The sequence below is a fragment of the Rhinatrema bivittatum genome, chromosome 9 (assembly GCF_901001135.1).
Source record: "Rhinatrema bivittatum chromosome 9, aRhiBiv1.1, whole genome shotgun sequence".
NCBI lineage: Eukaryota > Metazoa > Chordata > Amphibia > Gymnophiona > Rhinatrematidae > Rhinatrema > Rhinatrema bivittatum.
Genome location: NC_042623.1, coordinates 25,639,334 through 25,654,457, shown reverse-complemented (window position 1 = coordinate 25,654,457; position 15,124 = coordinate 25,639,334). Strand labels below are relative to the sequence as shown.

The window sequence follows — 15,124 nt, the reverse complement described above, 5'->3', positions numbered from 1 at the left end:
ACCGATAACTAGTTATCTGTAAAGAAAAAACATTATATGCTATGTTAAGAATGCTAACACCACTGGTGTTTCTGCATATCATGTGCCTACTTTGTGGGTCAAATGCAGCTTATCCACATGGCTTATCTATTCCTTGCAGTATGAAACATATAACAAATTAGTGTCCTTATAATAATAATGTTGCAAACAGTGGGATGCAGAACACACTTTTGTTATCTTCAGTCTGATTTCTGACTCGCATAAACTCCATTCAAAAGGTAACAATGACACACCATCAGCCCAATGCAAACATGCATTAGTAAGCCAATAAGTTGACTCCTTATGCTAGTCAATAAGAAGAAAAAAAACATGGGCATAGACATCAGGTTCCGCATTTTAAAACTAAGTTAAAACATGGTTATGTTATAATAAAAACTCAGACCTATCAACTTCCTTGTTCATGCCTACCAGCACTACCTTAAAGGTGAATTTTAAAAGCTACCCAGATGTACCTATATCTCCCACAGCATGCACATTTATTTTATTTATTTATTTTATTTATTTATTTTTAATTTTTATATACCAAGGTTCTTATAGAGACTACAAATCACTCCGGTTTACATATAACGATAAACTGCCCAACAGAGATAAGGGGCTTTACATAGAACAGTGGCACATATGGAACAATATAACTGGATGACATCTCACTCAGTTTCAAAAAGAGACATGGTCTGGGTGAGACATGAGCCTTTCGTGCATGCAAGTTATAAAATGGGGCATATCTGGGCACATGCCGATGCATACACATCAGTATCCACCCATGTGCTGCTTTGAAAGTTACCGTCCCTTTGAGTGTAAAAGACACTAATCATAATCACTGCCGAATGCACTGAATCAAGGAATTTCAAGTACTGAAAACATTAAATCCTCAAAAGCATGTTGAAATTATATACAATGTTTGACCAGCAGTGCTTACAATTTGTTGCTCCAAATACAGCTTCTGTGTTCAATATGTTTGAGCAACACACATTTAGTCTTAACATGTACAACTTTAAACATAGAAGCTATATTACATACACTGCTTTCACAGTTTCACATAAGAACATAAGAAATTGCCATGCTGGGTCAGACCAAGGGTCCATCAAGCCCAGCATCCTGTTTCCAACAGAGGCCAAAAGCAGGCTGCAAGAACCTGGCAATTACCCAAAAACTAAGAAGATCCCATGCTACTGATGCAATTAATAGCAGTGGCTATTCCCTAAGTAAAATTGATTAATAGCCATTAATGGACTTCTCCTCCAAGAACTTATCCAAACCTTTTTTGAACCCAGCTACACTAACTGCACTAACCACATCCTCTGGCAACAAATTCCAGAGCTTTATTGTGCGTTGAGTGAAAAAGAATTTTCTCCGATTAGTCTTAAATGTGCTACTTGCTAACCTCATGGAATGCCCCCTAGTCCTTCTATTATTCGAAAGTGAAAATAACCGAGTCACATCTACTCGTTCAAGACCTCTCATGATCTTAAACACCTCTATCATATCCCCCCTCAGCCGTCTCTTCTCCAAGCTGAACAGCCCTAACCTCTTCAGCCTTTCCTCATAGGGGAGCTGTTCATCCCCTTTATCATTTTGGTTGCCCTTCTCTGTACCTTCCCCATCGCAACTATATCTTTTTTGAGATGCGGCGACCAGAATTGTACACAGTATTCAAGGTGTGGTCTCACCATGGAGCGATATAGAGGTATTATGACATTTTCCGTTCTATTAACCATTCCCTTCCTAATAATTCCTAACATTCTATTAGCTTTTTTGACTGCTGCAGCACACTGAGCCGACGATTTCAATGTGTTATCCACTATGACGCCTAGATCAGCAGCAAGTAGTTGGGGGTTGATCATGGTGGTGTGCTTGCCGAGAGGAGGAGAAGAACATGGAGCAGATTCTATAAGATGCTCTAGCAGGGGGGAAGGAGGTGTCATAAGGGTAGCCGGTTTATCCTGTACCCACAGGTGTACTTGCTGCCACAACAGGAATGGCAGTCATTTTAGCAGTGTGGCCAGTAGAGTGCGATTGGGTTTGCCTTGCTTACTTCCTGTGACAGAGGACCAGTTATTAAACTGGTGTAAATGTTTCCCTGTTCCTCTTGTACTTCACTCTCAGCAGAATGTTTAAAATGCCGCCTTCGGATCCAAGATGGCCGCTGACGAATGAACAGCTGACGCCAAGCTCCGGAGCTATTTCTATTTTTTGCTTATATTTCCTGAATATACATATTTACCTGAAAGCTTCGTCGGCAATATGCCTCACACGAAGCAGAAAGCAAAAATAAGAGAGATAACTTCGACTCTGATTCCAACTACGAGGCAGCCCCGGATTGAGGAAGTCTTTGCCGGGCTGGTGCAAACGCTGCCTGAGGGAGGGGCCACTGGCGATTTCAGTGGTGAGCAGATGCTGAGCCCCTTGGCCGTTGAGACATCTCTGAGCCCAGGCGTGCCTTCCACACCGGATCCCCCGCTTGGGAAATTGGGTCCTGAGCAGATTTCAGCTGCTCTGCTAGAGGAAAGAACAGCTACGGAGGAAGACACCCAGAGAAGGAGTGACGGAGGTACATACCTTCGGAGAGTCCGAAGTCAACGGGCTCCAGGGGTCGACCAGACGAAGCACAGCATCGAGCCGAGGAAAAAGGTAAGCAGAAAATAACAAAACCAGAATAGGATCAAACAAGTAACCATAAAGCTCAAGGGAGCAACTGTAGAAAATGGAAGAAATATGGTATGACTAATCGCTCTTGCATATACTTGGTGCTTGAGCAACCAAGGCTTCCAGTGTATTTGCTCAATATTCTTGCACAAAAATGATGTATGGAAATCTATGAATCTGCAAGAGAAACAAGCTTCGAGAGGACAGAAGAAAGACAAACAGGGAAGGGCATCTGGACTGATCCGTGGTACTACAGGAATGAAAATTAACAGATAAGAACTAATTTTCCTTTCCCTGTACGTTCCCGGATCAGTCCAGACTGTGGGATGTACCAAAGCTTCCCTAAACCGGGTGGGACCGAGACAGTCCCACTCGAAGCACTTGTAGCCCAAAAGCATCAAGAACCAGAGCTTGTACATCCAGGCGGTAGTGTCGAGCAAAAGTATGCAAGGACATCCAAGTGGCGGCCCTGCAAATCTCCTGCGGAGAGACCAATTAACTCTCTGCCCAGGAAGTAGCTTGAGAACACAGTGAATGAGCCTTTAGGCTCTCGGGAACCATCCGACCTTGACAAAGATAGGCTGAGGGGATTGCTTCCTTCAACCACTGTGCAATAGTGGTCATAGAAGCCGGCTTACCCCGATTGGGCCCACTCCAGAGGACAAAAGATGGTCTGAGGTGTTTGGTGGAATCTTTAGGGGCAACAGTGATAGTGACTCCCATGGGGAGGAGCCCCATAGGGAACTGAAGCACCAGGCTAGACTCAGATGCACAAACACAGAGAATATATCTTTATTATGTAGCTTGTATGGTTCATCAGAGATGGCAGTAGAGAGTGGATTAGATAGCAACAGTCTGTGATCCTTGGCGGAGGAGACCCATCCCACAATGGTGGTATAAGGCCCCGATGCAGATATCCAGAGAGGCACTGTAGGACAAACAGACTGGCAGATGCTATTACACACGCCCGTGTAGCTGAGTAGATAGAGTTCCCAATAAGCAGTAGAGAGAGGATAGGTAGCAACAGTCTGTGATTCTTGGCAGAGGAGTCCCATTCCACAATGGTGGTGTAGGGCCCGATGCAGATAGACAACGAGGAGCTGTAGATGAACAGACTGGGAGAAGTAGTACTCACTATCTGTAGCTGATAGGTAGTGTACCAGCAGGTAGAAGAATTGGTAGCAGGCACCAGGATAGACACACAGGCCCTCGAGGAGCGAGTACCTGGATTCAGGATAGGCACCTAGAAATAAGCAAAGGGCCCCCAAGGAGCGGGTACCCAAGTTAGTAGAATCCCGGAGGGGAGCAGCTTCAGATCGGAACGAATCCAATCCGTGCTAACTCGGCGAGAGTCAGCAAACGGGCAACCTTTTGTAGTTGGAAGCAGTGACGTCACTCGAGGGGAAAGCCCCCGAGGTTTGCGTTAACACTGCTATAAGATGTGAGGTGTGCGCGCGCGCCCTTGGAGGCCTCAGGTCAACATGGCGGGACGCCGTGCCAAAGCCACTCCGGGGATGCCGGAGGGTGCGGCAAGGAGATGCTATGGATACCATTCTCCCGAGGCTGGTGGAGAAGGCTGAAATAGAGGTGGGGCATGTCGGGTGAAGTCATCTGAGACCGACAGACGCAACAGTGCTAGAGAGGTAACGTTCCTAGATGGAATAAGTGACTGCTTCATGAAGAAATTGGTTCAGGAACAGATGAGAGAAGGGGAGCCATTTTGGATTTAATTCTTAGTGGAATGCAGGATTTGATGAGAGAGGTAATGGTGGTGGGGACACTTTGCAATACTGATCATAACATCAAATTTGACTTAATAAATGAAAGAGGGACAATAAGTAAATCTTCAGCTGTAGCACTAAACTTTCAAAACGGAGAGTTTGATAAAATGAGGAAAATAGAAAAAAACTGAAAGGTGCAGCTACAAAGATAGAGAATACAAAAGGCTTGGACATTGTTTAAAAATACCATCTTAGAAGTGTAGTCCACATATATTCCATGTATTAAGAAAGGTGGAAGGAAGGCCTAACGACCGCCAGTATGGTTAAAAGGCGAGGTGAGAGGGCTATTTTAGCCAAAAGAACTTCCTTCAAAAATTGGAAAAAAGATGCATCTGAAGAAAATAGGGAAAAGCATAAGAATTGTCAAGTTAAATGTAAAACATTGATAAGACAGGCTAAGGGAGAATTTGAAAAGAAGCTGGCTGTAGAGGGAAAAATTCTTAATAAAAACCTTTCTAAAATATATCCAAAGCAGGAAGTCTGTGAGGGAGTCTGTGGAACTGTTAGATGATCAAGGGGTTAAAGGGGCACCTAGGGGAAGGTAAGGCCATCATGGAAAGACTAAATTAATTCTTTGCTTTGGTGTTTACTAATGAGGATGTTGAAGATACCTATTCTGGTAATGTTTTTCAAGGGTGATTCAGATGAAATGAACCAAATCACAGTGAACCTGGGAGATGTATTAGGTCATATTAACAAACTGAAGTGAAGCAAGTCATCTGGACCAGATGATATACACCCCAGGATTCTGAAAGAACTAAAAAATTAAACTTCAGATTGATTACTAGTAATTTGTTTCCTATCATTAAAATTATCGTTTGTTTCTGAAAATTGGAGGGTGGCGAACGTAACCCCAATATTTAAGAAAGGTTCCAGGGGTGGTCCAGGAAACTATAGACTGGTGAGCTTGCCTTCAGTGCTGGGAAAATTCATGGAAATTATTCTAAAGAACATTGTTTAATGGGACACAACCAGGATGGATTTACCCAAGGGAAGTCTTGCCTCTCAAATAGACTGCATTTTTTTGAAGGGGTTAATAAACATGGGGATAAAGGTGAGCTGGTAAATGGATTTGGATTTTCAGAAGGTGTTTGACAAAGTCCTCCATGAGAGACTCCTAAGAAAAGTAAAAAGTCATGGGTTAGGAGATGATGTCCTTTTGTGGATTGCAAATTGATTAAAAGATAGGAAACAGAATAGGATTAAATGGTCAGTTTGTGGAGAAAGTTAAATAGTGGAGTGCCTCAGGAATCTGTACTTGGACCAGTGCTTTTTAATATTGTAACAAGCTACTATAAACTAGGTTCCTTCTCCCGTGAGCTTGTGTTGAAGCCTTACAGTGTGGACCGAGCTGCATCTGGATCTGAGTGATATGTGTTGGACCTATCAAAAGGTGTTTTCAACTCTATAGAGACTACAAGCCGCCGCAGCCAAGGTGAAGGAATATAAAAATATGTCAAAAACTTCTGTGTGCTCTTTTGTGAATGCCAAATGTTCTTCAAGAAGCATCCAGTATTCAGTGTTAACAAGTTGGGAAAAGGGCTGTACTGTTTAGCTTGCCCAGAGAACAGCACTACATAGCCAGTAGAGGAGGAAGCCAAAGGAATGTTGGGAGACCATTTAAAGAAGAAAAGGCACAAATTGGCTGGCTCTGTCTGTGTTTGAGGGGTGGGGATGGCGAGGAGTTGGAGCCAGTAGCCAGGAAGAGAGGGGTGCATCCGGCAACCCTGCCATCAGTTCTTCTCCTGAAGATCTAATCATCGAGAAGGAGAGACACAAGTCTGTGCTCTGAGTCTAGCCTCACAAATCTGCTACATTTTTTTTGAAGGCATAAATAAGCATGTGGATAAAGGTGAGCCAGTTGATATAGTGTATCTGGATTTCCAGAAAGCTTTTGACAAAGTCCCTCATGAGAGACTTCTTAGGAAATTAGAAAGTCATGGGATAGGTGGCAGTGTCCTATTGTGGGTTGCCAAGTGGTTAAAAGATAGAAAACAGATAGTAGGGCTCAATGGTAAACTTTCCCAATGGAAAAAGGTGAATAGTGGAGTGCCCCGGGGATCTGTTCTGGGGCCAATGCTTTTTAATATATTTATAAATGACCTGGAAATGGGAACAACAAGTAAAGGTAATCAAATTTGCCAATGACACAAAATTATTCAAATTTGTCAAATCAGAAAAGGATTGTGAGAAATTGCAAAACTGGGAGGCTGCACATGAAAATGGAAAATGAACTTTAATGTAGACAAGTGCAAAGTGTTGTACTTAGGGAAGAGTAACCCAAATTATAGCTACAAAATGCAAGGTTCCACATTAGGAGTCATCACTTAGGAAAAGGATCTAGGTGTCATCGTTGAAAATACATTGAAATCTTCTGCTCAGTGTGCAGCAGCAGCCAAGAAAGTAAATAGAATGCCAGGGATTATTAGTAAGGGAATGGAGAATAAAACAGGTGCGACTTAATCTTGAGTATTATGTTCAGTTCTGGTAACCACATCTCAAGAAAGATATAGCAGAATTAAAATAGGTACAGAGAAGGGCAATCAAGATGATAAAGAGGATGGAACAATTCTCCTATGAAGAAAGGCTAAAGAGGTTAGGACTTTTCAGCTTGGAAAAGAGACGGCTGAGGGGAGATATGATACAGGTCTATAAAATAATGAGTGGAATGGAATGAGTAAACGTTAAATCAGTTGTTTACTCTTTCAAAAAGTAATTAAGCTGGAATTTGTTGCAGAGGATGTGGTGAAAACTATTAGTTTAGCTGCATTTAAAAAAGGTTTGGACAAGTTTCTGGAGGAAAAGTCCATCAACAATTATAAGGGAGAGTTGCAGAAATCCATAGCTTATTCTTGGGATAAGCAGCTTGGAATGTATCTATCCCTTGGGATCCTGCCAGGTCCTTGGAAGCAGGATACTGGGCTTGATGGACCCTTGGTCTGATCCAGTATGGCATGTTCTTATGTTCTTATGTAGAAACATACAGCTGTTCTTGCTTCATAGCCGAGCTAAATGTAAAATCCCAACAAGGGACAGAGGAGCCAGGAGCTGATAGACTGAGAGACTTCCTTTCCAGAGATATCCGGCCCAGGAGCATATGGCTGGATCACCCTCCTAAGAGACTGAGTTAAGTAATTTAAACTTTGCACAGAGAGTATCTTAGCCATGCAAGGAGAAGGTTTATTTCTTTGCCTTTTGTCACAAATTCAGTATCTCTTCTTAACTGCTTCAGCCTTTCAGCCGAAGTTCAGCATAAACCCTTGCTGGCAGGAACAGACACACAAGATAGGAAAGAGATGGACTACGGTCTTTCTGTAAGAGATTGAAACTAGGCCAGCTTTATGTTTAATACCAAGTAAACCATTTGGGGAATCTCATCTATTTGTTTTGTCATCTAACCATATAACTAGGAACTTTTAGGGCTATGCCTAAAAGTTCCTAGTTATATGTAAACCGATACGATGTGCAAACGGCTATCGGTATAGAAGAAATTCTAAATAAATAAATAACCAACTCCACCATCAAGAGGGACAACTTCATTTTCTTGCTTGTTTTTTTTCCCACACAATTTTGTGTTTGTGACAGGGTGCACCCTTTACCACATTGGGACCACCTCTCCTTTATGAATAGAGTAACATGGGGAAACCATGAAAGCATCTGCTAAGGGGAGGGGATAATTCCAAGTAAAGCCATCCTGAATGATTTCTATGGCCCATTAATCTGTTATCTTGACCTATCTCTGGAAGAAGCCCAATAAATGTCTGCCTATTCTCACCTCTGGAGGCTGGGCCCCACAACTTTCATTGGGAGCCCCAAGCAGGCATCAGCTACTCCCAAACCTTCCTCTTTTCCTCCTCTCTTGGAGAATTAAAAGGAGTGGAACCTGCTATAAGGCCTGGCTCTTTGGCTCCCAGTATAGCGACTCTGCTTGTTCCTTCTCAAATCACAAAATTGATTTCTGGTCTGAGACTGCTGCAAGGGCTCCCTTGGCTTACCCTCTGAGAGCCTGGGCACTTTAGAATTGCCCAAAGCCTTAGCCAGCTTCTCAAGATCTTTACCAAATAATAGTTTTCCCATAAAGGTAGCTTAATCAGATTAGGCTTAGAGATCAAGTCCACAGACCAATTTCGAAGCCACAACAGATGTCTTGCTGCAAGAATAGAAGCCACACTCCTAGCCATCGTACTCACTAATAAAAGGAGGCATCCGTCAAAAAGGCCACCTCCAGCTCCAGCCGAGTTATTTCCTTAAGGACCGATCCAATGGCCTCCATTGAACTTTCCTGAATACTCTGTGACAAATGCAAACCAGCCCTTGCTAAAATACAACATTGAAGTGATATGCTGGAAGCCTCAAAAGGTTTGCTTAAGCATTGATTCTATCTTCCTGCCTGGGCAACCTCCCTTCCACTAAGATAGTAGTCCTTTTAGTAACTACACATATCAGTGCATCCACTTTGGGAAGCAGTCTCTCTTTTTCTTGGACAGTCAGAGGATATAACTTTGCTAATGCCCATCAGCCTTTAAAATTAGCTTTAGGTGACTCCTACTGCCATTTAATCAGATCCTTTACTAATTTGTTCAAAGGAAAAAGCTTTTAGGGCTCTCTCAAGCTAGTCATAATAGGTTCTCTGAAGCCTCCGGTACTTCCTGCCCCTTATAAGAACTTAAGAAGTTGCCATACTGATTCAGACTGAGGGTCCATCAAGCCCAGCATCCTGGTTCCAACAATGGCCAATCCTGGATAAAAGTACCTGGCAAGTACCCAAATATTAAATAAATCCCATGCAACTAATGCTGGTAATAAGCAGTAGCTATTCCTTAAGTCAACTTGATTAATAGCGTTTATGGACATCTCCTCCAGGAAGGGCAACAAAAATGATAAAGGGGATGGGACGGCTCCTCGATAAGGAATGGCTAAAGAGGTTAGGGCTGTTCAGCTTGGAGAAGAGATAGCTAAGAGGTGATATGATGGAGGTTTATAAAATCATGAGGACTAGAACAGGTTAATGTAAATCAGTTGTTTACTCTTTCAGATAATACAAGGTTTAGGCTTCAAGCCATGAAGTTAGCAAGCAGCACATTTAAAACAAATCAAAGAACATTCTTTTTCATTCAACGCATAATTAAGAACTGGAATTCATTGCCAGAGGATGTGGTTAAAGAGGTTAGCTTATTGTGGTTTAAAAAACGTTTAGGGGGGAAGTGACGTCAGCCCTGCAGCATGGTCGCTTGAAGCGATAGCTCCTCTCCTACCCCGTTGTTTTTTAGCTTTTTCGAGCACTACAGGCTAATTTTTTTACTTCTGGGATATGCCAGAGGATTACAGTTCACTTTGTGATGACACAGCGGAAGAAATCAATAGATTTTAAAACTTTTGCGTACGACCCAAGTGGATCCAGATTTGCGGCCTTGAGCGCGATACCAGACGCCGGAGATCAGGTAATGGCGGACTGGGAGGCACGAGCTGACTCCGAGCTATCTGACACGGTTGCTGCCGCTAAGGATCTGGGCTCGTCGGGAACGTTTTCGGAACCCACGAAAGCAGACTTTAAACAATGGTTCTTCGAAATACAAAAAGATTTGAAATCTATCAAGACGGATATGCACGACGCTTTAAATGAGTTTCGCTCTGAACTTGGTGAATTTGGCCGAAGGGTCGAAGATGTAGAAAATATAGTGCAGGCAATTGAAGTATCGCGTCTTAAAACTGACGTTACCGATATGCAAACGACCAGTGAAGAAATAATATTGAAACTCGAGGACCTAGAGAACCGCTCAAGACGTTCTAATATCAGAATAAGGGGGATCCCTGAAACTGATAAATATAAAGTGGTTAGTCGAGCAGTGCAGGACTTATGCAGGCAAATTCTGGACAGCCACACGGAGCCTCAAGAGATGTTTGAGGGGGAAATCGTCATTGAGCGAGCACACCGAGTGTTGCGGGCCCCGAATCCCAACGTTCCCCGATATATTATCGCCTGCCTGCATAGTTTTCGCCTCAAAGATGCGGTGATGCAACAAGCGCGCAAACTCGGGGATATCAGCTGGGATGGCCAGACGGTGGCGATTTATAACGATCTAGCGGCGATCACACTTCAAAAGCGCCGGGACTTACAACCAGTGACTTCTCTGCTTCGGAAGGAAAATTTGAAATATCGCTGGCAATATCCTGTGGGCCTAGCATTTACCAAAGATGGCGTCACTCATCATATAAAGAATGCAGCGGCAGCGGCCTCGATTTTAGTGGCGGCGGGATTACCTGTCCCCGCTGATGAGATTCCTCTTCGGAAGGTGGCCGGGTCGGGAAGACCTAGATGGCAAAGAGTGGGGAAATCAGGTTCCAGGTTACAGCGGAAGTCTCTGGATCGTGGCGAAACAACTGACAGTGTGGATTGAACTACAGCGGCCATTTTCTTCACCGTTTTCCTCGTGCAGTCTCTGGCTGACGGCAGTGGACTAACATACTTATTTTGGGGTTCCAATTTAAGATGGACAACTTTGGTTGATCACTATTTGGAGTTAACCTGTTTCACTAAGTTTGATGTTATACTTTTGTTTATGCTGGTTTAAATGGAAGTTACGGGGGGAGGAGGGGGGGGACTTCACTTACTTCTCCAGCTTATCCTGTCGATGTTTACTCGGCAGGGGTCTAGTATGGGGGGATGGGGGGAGGGCCTGGGAGGGAGGGGAAGGGAGGGGGGTGGGGGGTTGGGGGGAGGGGACAGGGAGGCCTCTGGTATGTGTGGGCTGTGGAGAAAAGGGAAACCATGGGTTATGGACAGGGATTTGTTGCAGTTTGTGGCTAGGGGGATTACATGCTGGAAGAACCTTCATTGTGAGGACTATGTGCCTGAGGGAGATCGGGCGGTTATTCCACAATGATGACTATTAAGATATTGACTCTGAATGTCAAGGGTCTCAACCACCCATCTAAACGTAAGAGATTGTTTAAGGAGGCTCTCTCTTTTAAAGCTAGTGTTCTGCTTATTCAGGAGACACATCTTCGTAAGAAGCATGAGCATTTATTACAATCAGTACATTTTCCTCACATTTTTTTGGCAGCTAGTACACCGCAGCTGAAATATACGGGGGTTGGTATTCTGATCTCTAGGGATCTTCCCGCTCAAATAGATAAGGTATACCGAGACCCTGATGGCAGATTTATCATAGTCTCATTGACTATTGGTCAGACTATATACACTCTAGTGTCTCTATACAATGCCAATGTCCATCAGAGGGAAGTCTTTGAAAGACTGGATGAACAGCTGCTACGGTTCCCTAGTGGGAGCTTGATTATCGGTGGTGATTTTAATCTAGCTCCCAACCCTGCGCACGATTGCTCCAAGGGGGACGACGACACTACTCCCTGGTGGATCAGAAAGCTTTGCACTCATTTATGGGAAAATGGAAGGTTGTTGATGTTTGGCGGGACCGTAATCCTAGTGGAAAGGATTATTCCTTTTATTCAAAGGCTCATGACTCTTATACCTGGATTGACTACTTCCTCATAGATAACACTCTATTAGGGGCCACTACTGATGTGGGGATAGGTAGTATTGTTTGGTCTGACCATGCTCCGGTATGGTGGTCCTTCAATATGGCTGGTTTAAAGAGGGGCCGCAGATTTTGGCGAATGAATGACTCTCTGCTCAAAAATAATGACGTGGTACAGGAAATCAGATTGGCCATTCAGGATTATTTGTTTCACAATTCTCCTGAGGATGTAACGCCAGTAGTGCTGTGGGATTGCCTTAAGGCAGTGCTTAGGGGAAAATTCATAGCGCTTGCGTCCTTTCACAAGAAAGAGAAAGCTAAACAACGCTCTGAACTACAGGGAAGGCTAGAGTCGGCTGAACGAGCCCATAAGCAAACTCCGAGTAAGCGTTTATTGGAAACATTAGGAGACCTTAGGCAACAACTCCAACAGCTGGATGCAGATGAAATTACATATCATATGGATCTCACTAAAAGAACCTATTATGAGCATGGTGATAAAGCGGGGAAACTCTTGGCGCATGCTTTAAAGGCCCGAGTCGCCCAATCCCAAATCACTAAAATTAAAGCAGCTGATGGGACCATAGTGCTGGATGGCGAGGGCATAGGACTTCAGTTTAATCAGTTCTTTTCTACTTTATATAAACGGGAGGATATTGCTACCGAGGGTGATATAGTGGATTATTTGGAAGGGATTCAGCTGCCTTGTCTAGATGTTTCAATGCTGGACAGTGTTAATCGTCCTATCTCCATGCTGGAAGTTACTAGTGCTATTTCAGACCTAAAATCAGGAAAGGCCCCAGGTATTGATGGATATACCCCCTTTTTCTATAAGAAATTTAAGGAAGAATTGGCCGGTCCTTTAGTAAATATGTTCAATAGTCTTCGACAGGGCGGCCAGCTGGCGACAGCGGCAAATGTGGCAGGCATTACTATTTTACCAAAACCTGGCAAGGATCCCATGCTCTGTAGTTCATATCGGCCGATCTCCCTGATACGATGTGCAAACGGTTATCTGTATATAAAAAACGTTAAAGAAATAAATTAAATAAATAAATAAATAATATTGACTTGAAGTTGCTGGCGAAAATATTAGCTAATCGCCTAAAGATAGTTCTCCCAACTCTGGTTCACGACATTTTTTGTCTGTTAAGGAGGTCAGGAGGGATATGCTAAAAGGCAAGACACTCATTGAAGGGTACTGTAAAAAGGCATATGTGATGCGGGGGGGGGGGGTGATATCAAAAATTTATACCCTCTTCAATGGGGCGGTGTCTCACTCGGTCCGGCATATCACTGCTTGGGAAACGGATCTGGGGGCCCCTTTTACTGAAGGGGAGTGGGAAGCTTGTTTCAAAGCTATCAGTCGAAGCTCCATAGCAGCTCAATTGTTAGAGAACAGTTATAAAATGTTATTTCGTTGGTATTTATATCCTTCTAAATTGAAGCTTATGGGGTTGCATCCAGATTCTGTATGTTGGAGACAATGTGGGCTGGAGGGTGATTTTTACCATATGTGGTGGACTTGTCCGGTTATTATTCCTCTTTGGTCCCAAACAGAAACCTGGCTGAAACAGGTTTTGCAGTTGGACATACAACTCAGCCCGAAGGAAATGTTGCTGAATATACCAGATGAGCAACGATCTCCGATGGCCAGTGCCTTTATCAGGGCTATGGCTTTTGCGGTGAGAGGAGAGATTGCAATGCACTGGAAACTGCACAAAGCTCCCGAATTCTCGGCGGTACTACAGAGGCTGAAATGGATTTATCACATGGAACATTTGACGGCTTTAAGCAAAGATGCGTTGGCGAAATTTCATAAAATTTGGCAACCCTATCAACAATGGTCTACATCTCTACGCAGCTGAATACTACAGCTTTGAGGACTGGGGTGAGGGTGGGAGGGGAAGGGGGGGGGGAGTGGGGAATATAGAATCAAATGGATGATTTGCAGTTTCTGCTTTGTCAGGAGTCGAGTTGTTTGTGTATCTCTGTTCGATCCTGTACGGTGCAGACTTGATGTATGCTATTATGATGTTAATGTGTGATGTTGACTGTATTATGCTGTTTACACATGGTTGATTTAATAAACAGAAAGTTACAAAAAAAAACAAAAAAAAAACGTTTGGACATGTTTCTGGAAGTAGCATGGGATCTATTTAATGTTTGGGTACTTGCCAGTTAATTGCATGGGTTATTTTCCCTATGTGCATCACTTTGCACTTGTCCACATTAAATTTCATCTGCCATTTGGATGCCCAATCTTCCAGTCTTGAAAGGTCCTCCTGTAATTTATCACAATCCGCTTGTGATATAACAACTCTGAATAATTTTGTGGTGTTTGCGACTCTGATTACCTCACTTATCATTCCCCTTTCCAAATCATTTATAAAAAAAAATAGTCCCCTTGGTCCGGACTATGAATTATCCCTATGCTTGGAGTGGGGACACCACATGAGAAATTATATATGCTAATATGATTTATCTTTGTGTTCATAGCCTGAGTGGGGGATGAGACAGAATCCCAGTCACCCCAATACCACTTCTCTCTCGTGGCACCACAGACCAGATAAAATCATCACACCAGAATAAAATAGTAATTAACCTTTTTACAATTATTATCAGGCCGATACAGTACAGTGCACTCCGGTGGAGCGCACTGTTAGCCTGCTGTTGGACGCGTGTTTTCCCTTACCCCTTATTCAGTAAGGGGAGGAAAACGCGCATCCAACCCGCGGCACCTAATAGCGCCCTCAACATGCAAATGCATGTTGATGGCCCTATTAGGTATGCGCGCGGGATACAGAAAGTAAAATGTGCAGCCAAACCGCACATTTTACTTTCAGAAATTAGCGCCGACCCAAAGGTCGGCGCTAATTTCTTCCGGTGCCAGGAAAGTGCACAGAAAAGCAGTAAAAACTGCTTTTCTGTGCACCCTCCGACTTAATATCATAGCGATATTAAGTCGGAGGTCCCGAAAAGTAAAAAAAGTAAAAAACAAAATAAAAAAAATAAAAAATTTGAATTCGGCCCGCGGCTGTCGGGCAGAAAACCGGACGCTCAATTTTGCCGGCGTCCGGTTTCCGAGCCCGTGGCTGTCAGCGTGCTCGAGAACCGACGCCGGCAAAATTGAGCGTCGGCTGTCAAACCCGCTGACAGCCGCCA

The 15,124-nt window shown here is 43.6% G+C and overlaps 1 protein-coding gene across 6 annotated transcripts in view; it reads left to right on the top strand.

The window, feature by feature from the left end:
- Positions 1-15,124, top strand: part of STRIP2 (striatin interacting protein 2) — a 216,229-nt gene that overhangs the window by 36,159 nt on the left and 164,946 nt on the right. The gene's annotated exons all lie outside the window — the stretch shown is intronic.